We start from the raw sequence: 5,900 nt of genomic DNA on the forward strand, positions 1-5,900 counted from the left end.
TCCAAAGAATGCAAAGACAGCCCTGAAGAGCCATCCGGCTAGAAACCGTCTGCAAGGCTCCGTATGGAAGAAAGCTGCTTGAGTTCGTTGAACACCTACCGTGTGCCGGGCATGGCGCTGAGCTGCGAACCACTCGCCGAGGTAGGTGTTTTCCTCACCCCCTTTTATAGTCCAGAAAACTGAGGCCGAAAGAGAGTCAGAGAATTGCCTGTGGGGTGAAAGCAGCCGGGTTTGGAGGAAGAGGTCTTGAGCATTTTAGATGCAGGATCCGAAGTCAGAAACTGTGCTAAACCACCAGCTGATTGGGCGGAGGAGGCTCATGCTTGGAAGGCACCAGCTGCCTCCGGCTTGTGCATGGACGAGGGGGCCATGGTGCTGGCATTGGCCACTCCTCCTCGACTCACCTCCTCCCTGAGGCCCCTTCCCTGCTCCCTTCCCTCCTTCCTGCACAATCTCCCTCTCCACTGTTTTCTTTCTCTCTCTTTCTCTCTCTCCCTCCTTCCCATATTTATGAATTTAAAGGGCTCCCATGACTTTTTTCCTCTGGGCGTTTCCTTTCAGTCGTTTATTACATTTATTTTCACATAATCATAATCATTCTGTGCATATAATTTTACACCCTTCTTTTAGCCCCTTACTTTGACTACTGAGAATGTTTGCACAGTATCAGAAATGTCTGCTGGGCCAGCTGGTAGTGTCGCAGTTAAGGCAGCTGGATCCCATATTGCTGACCACACAGCCCGAGTCCTGGACCCAGCAGTTTGACAAACACGCTAGGCACGTGCATGCATGCCTAAAATCCCAAGAGGAAAATGAAGGAGAAGGGATGGCAGCATAGCCATACCCCACAGGGGCCGATTTCTCACTTCTCCTCTCTCTCTTTCTCCTTCTCTGGACAGTGCATGTGCTATGTAGCAACATTTTTAAAAAAAGTCTTAAAGCTGCATCATAGTCTAAGATATGCAAATACTATCAGACTTCACTAATTTTCTGTTGATAAACTTTTAGGCTAATTTCAATTTTTTTCTGTTAAAATTAACCCCTTGGGGCTGGCCCCATGGCTTAGCAGTTAAAGGAGTCAGATCCCACATAGTTAACCGTGATTTCAATCCTGGCCATAGTGACTCGAAAAACATGCCAGGCACGGGTACAGGCCCCAAATCCTGACCAGATGGAGAGATGGAGGAGAAGGGACTGTGGTGTAACCCCACCCAATAGGAGTGCTTGCTCCCTCTATCTTTCTCCCTTTCCTTCTCTCTCTCTCTTTGGTGAATGCATGTGCCCTTCAGCAAAAGGGGAAAAAAATAAGGTGATAAATACCCTTGTCTCAAATACGTTTACTCATCAATAATTCTTTCCTTAGGAGAAATTCACAGAGAATTGCTGGCTTGAGGGAAGGCTTTTGCTGCAAAGTTCACGAGGCCACAGAGTGGGTAAGAAGATAACCCAGGCTAGAACTTCCCAGATGTTGACCTTGGGCCGGGTGCTTTGTCTCGGTGTGTATAAGTGGTCTTGTCTGTAAAATGGACTTAGTAATTCTTACCTCCTAGTGCGGTTCAAGGTCTAGAAAACGAATGTAAGCTCTTAGCACAGTGGCTGGCACCCAGAGACCCCTGTCCCCATCTCCCTACCCCTCTACATACTCAAACCAGTGGGGACCGAGACGGCTCATTTCCCTCAATCACTGCCAACATCAGGAATTATTGGTCTCTTTCATTTTGACGACCAGATCACCGAAACTGATTTTGCGTTATTTTAATTTCTTCGTGTTAGGGATCCCCACCAGTCACGCGAATGAAGTGCTAATATGACATTTGTGAAGGTGGATGTGGGATAAGTGCAGTGGAGGCTGTGCAGACTGGGCAAATGCTATAGTTTGGCATAACTGGATCCCTCCCAAATAAATACCTACAAAGGCTCATCTTTCAAAAATCTAATCTGACACGGCCACATCTCCTGACTAAATTGCTGAGATCCATGTATCTCAGGCAACTGTGAGACAAACTGGCTCGCAAGCTGGTCTGATAAGGTAGACTTTGTAAAGAAGGTGGCTGCCTATTTTAATCAAAGCAAAAAGTTTTACTGGGAGTAAAGAAGTAGACCTAGTTCAAACAAAGAGTAAAGTGAGATCCCTGCCTCACACCATATACCAAAATTTATTCTTGGTGGACCAAAGACTAAAATGTCAAGCAAGTGATCAAATAAATAAATTAAGTAAGAGAACTAAAAGAAATTGCAAAATAATTATGAATGACTATTTTATAATCTCAGAGTCAGGAAGTCTTTTGAAGCATGGTGTGAAAGACAAACCAAAGAACAATTTTAAGTGCCTAAAAACCAAACTCTGAACCACAAGTAAAATATTATAAACAAGTTGGGAAATAACAAGAGAAAATGAGGGGGAAACATGAAAGAGACAAACATGATATAGAGCCTTAATACAGAGAGTAATTGCTAATCAATACATTGAATATAAATGCTCCTTAACTTATGATGGGGCTACACCCCTACAAATCCATCAATAGCTGAAAATGTCCTATGTCAAAAATTCACTTAATACTCTGATACACCCATCATTAAGTCAAGAAGTCATAAGTCAAACCACTGTAAGTCAGAAACCACCTATATACTAATATGATATAAACAGAAAAACACCTAAACAAAACATCTAAATGGCCAAAAAAAGTAAAGAAAAGCATGGAATTATAACCATTTCAACCAATGCAATGACTACCCCATCAACAAGTTCTGATTTAGTGACTGAACCTGTCCTGAGCCACAGCAGAGCTCGCCAAGCCCTTGCCGGGAGATCCAGAGAGCTGGGACAAGCACAAAATTTAGCTCTGTCTCCAGACCTACAAGAGTTGCTGTGGCAGCTACTGAGGAAGTCCCTGACACTTACTAGCTGTGTGACTTTGGCAAGTGCCTTAACTTTTCTTTGCCTGAGACTGAGTAAATGAGAATAATGAGGACAATAACAATACCTACCCCGTGGGATGCTGAAAGACCAAGCAAGTGAATGCATGTGAAGGACCTGGAGCAGGGCCGGGCTCATCGGCAGACTCCACAGTGCACTGCCAAGGTCAGAACTCCAGCTAGCTGTGGAGCGAGGAGACGCCGTCCACCCATTGAGCCGTTCCTTCAACAAGTTCTGAGTCAGTGCCCGAGGAGTGCCAGGTATCAGCACTGGAATGCCAGAGCTTGTTCTGTGTTATGAAACTGAAGCAACCACAGTGAAGAAGAAATGTCCCCCGCTGGGAGAATCCCTGACCCCCACTCAGCTGCCAGGGGAAGCTCTCTCTAGAAGGCACTTTGTAAGCAGGGCCCTGATGATAAGTGGGCATTTACCCGGAGAACGTTCCAGGCAGAGAAGGCAGTTGGCCCACATTCTCAGGCGTGCAGGTAAATGTAAAGTCGTTCTAGTGCAGCCCTGCCGTCAGGGGCAGGCTTGTGGTCCGGCTGCCCAAGTCACATCGGAGCGCTGCCTGCTTTCTTGTTGCGTGTGGGCACCTGCATGTGTGCTACTGTGTGTGTGTGTAACCTCACACTCTTGTGCGACCTTTCTCTGTTCTAGTGATCTCACCTGGAAGAGACAGAGCCAACCGGTGACATGGAGGATAAGGCAGCTGGATCCCACACAGCCAACTACAAGATCAAGTCCTGGATCTGCAGCTTCAGAAACATGCCACACGTATGTGCCCAAAAATCCGAGAGGAGAATGTAGGAAAAGGGATTGTGGGGTGGCCATCCCTCCCGGGGGCGCTTTCTCTCTCTCTCTGTCTGTCTGTCTCTCTCCCTCTCTTTCATGAGTGCACATACCCTCTTGCAAATTAAATAAAAGCGAGAATAAGGATAGAGGTGAGATCGTGGGAGGTCTGGGGCTTCAGGCATGTGAAGCACCTAGCAGAAGGCTGGTGTGTTGGGAGGCACAGAAATGGATCCCTTTGGATGGGATTTGTGATGCGTCAGACCATGCACCCCTAAAAGCCACTGCTCAAGAGTTAGGCCTTCAGCAGCCTGAAGGAGCCTTCTCAGATCCTCCGCCATGCTGTTCGTTCAGGGTTCCCAGCCACCTTCCCCTGGCATTTGGAGCAGATCATTCTTTACACTGGGCATGGGTCTGTTCTGGCCACGGCGGGAAGTTCAGGTGCATCCTGGCCTCAGCGCACCAGCCGTCAGCATCAGGCCCACCACCTCCACACACTTTGATACCAAAAGCAGCTCTAGATGTTGCCAAGCGTCCCCTGGGGGCAAAATCTCCCCTGGGAACCACTGCTCCAGGTCAAGGCCTCCTGGGAAAGCACGGCCCAGCAGAGCAGTCCCTCTGCACTGGGGACAGCTGTGCACAGGGGACCCAGCCACCTCGGGTCCGGGGCCCAGCTCAGGCCTCGGATGTTTTGTTTGATCTAGGAGACATTTCAAAATCTTTTCAATGGGCCAATGCTTAAAAACCAAAACGTTTCTCATAGAAGTCCCGCTCTCTTCCTCTGAAGAGTGAAAATGCCTAGTAACGTCAGGTCTGCATTGCAGTGGGCAGCAGTGGGTGGGGCTGGGTCACACCCCCACTGCAGATGGGCCACGGGCTTCCTGTGTGCACAGTCCCAGCCCCCTTCACAGTGGGAGCCCTGCGTTTGGAGGGCCAGAGTCCGCCTCCTTTATCCTGCCCCAGTTTCCCATTTACACAGCCCTGCCGGCCCTGAGGTACAATCCATTCATTTGAATTTGAAACTCTTGCTCTCATGTGCTTGTATGAGCACACATATACACGTACACAGATATGTGAACATTTGTGAACACACATCACGTGAACACAGACACGCACATGCCTATACACATGCCCAATACACCTGAAAACACATGTGCATGCACATGTATGCAACCTAAACATATATGCATACACACATGCACAGACACAGGCATGTGCTCACAACCATGCATACACTCAGATGTGCGGGCATACATGCACACATCTGTATGTGCACACTCAGTTCTACACACAAAACCACGCATGCACATACACATGCACAGCACACAAACCCTCCTCGCTCACTCCTGCAGCCCAGGGGACACAGTATCCCAAAGCACACCTGGCTGTGAGGCTGTCCTTTGAAGTCACGCTGCCTCCCGCGGGGCTCTCTGGGTGTCAGGCCAGATTGATGGATGGGACAGCTCAGCCCTCCAAACCACCGCGTGTGTTTACTACAGCAGTGAGTGTGGGCTGGGCAGGCTTCTGGCTTGTGTAAGTGTCAACTGGTGACAACATGTGGTCTACAGAAGGCAGACGTCAGGAGCTGGGGGCACCATGAAGACCACCCAGGGGCAGTGTGCACCCGGGCCCGGGTTTCCCTGGCCTTTGGCCAGAGAACTATAGGACAGAGAGTGGCCCGGTGCCATCGGGACAGGCCTGACACAAAGATCACAGCCCTCCTGGAGCTGCCCGCTGCTCCCCTGAGACCCAAGTCACCTGGAGCGAGCAGGCTCTGCACAGGCACTTGGTCTGTTCCCCTGGGAACAGCACCGGCCCCCTGCAGTCTGCCTCAGGCCTCACGCCTCTCCTCTGAGTAACGGCAATGACGCACTGAGGCCCGAGAGGAGCCAGCCACCTTCTACTCACGTCAGGCCCATTGCCTGTTGGATTTCACTGCAGCTTTGTGATGACGGTGACGATATCCCAGTGGAGCCGCAGCTCAAAACGTTGTACCGAGGGACCTGCAGCTGGCATGACGGGTGCATCTCTGGACTCCCACATGGCCGACCGCAGTTGGAGTCCAGGACCCGGCGACTTGAAACTCACACTGAGCACGTGTGCATGCATGCCCAAAATCCCAAGAGGAGAAGGGATTGTGGCATGGCCATCCTCCCTGGGGGGGTGATTTCTCACTTTGTCTCTCTCTCTCTCT

The 5,900-nt window shown here is 49.7% G+C and overlaps 1 long non-coding RNA gene across 1 annotated transcript; it reads left to right on the forward strand.

Moving 5' to 3' along the window:
* The first annotated feature begins 9 nt into the window (after positions 1-9).
* Positions 10-3,682, forward strand: LOC114005236 (uncharacterized). Its single transcript, XR_003547111.1, has 3 exons — positions 10-141; positions 1,364-1,433; positions 3,575-3,682. It is a non-coding gene; the product is annotated as an uncharacterized LOC114005236 (long non-coding RNA).
* The last annotated feature ends 2,218 nt before the right edge of the window (positions 3,683-5,900 follow it).

This window comes from Tupaia chinensis, unplaced genomic scaffold (genome assembly GCF_000334495.1).
Source record: "Tupaia chinensis unplaced genomic scaffold, TupChi_1.0 Scaffold000066_1, whole genome shotgun sequence".
Lineage (NCBI taxonomy): Eukaryota > Metazoa > Chordata > Mammalia > Scandentia > Tupaiidae > Tupaia > Tupaia belangeri.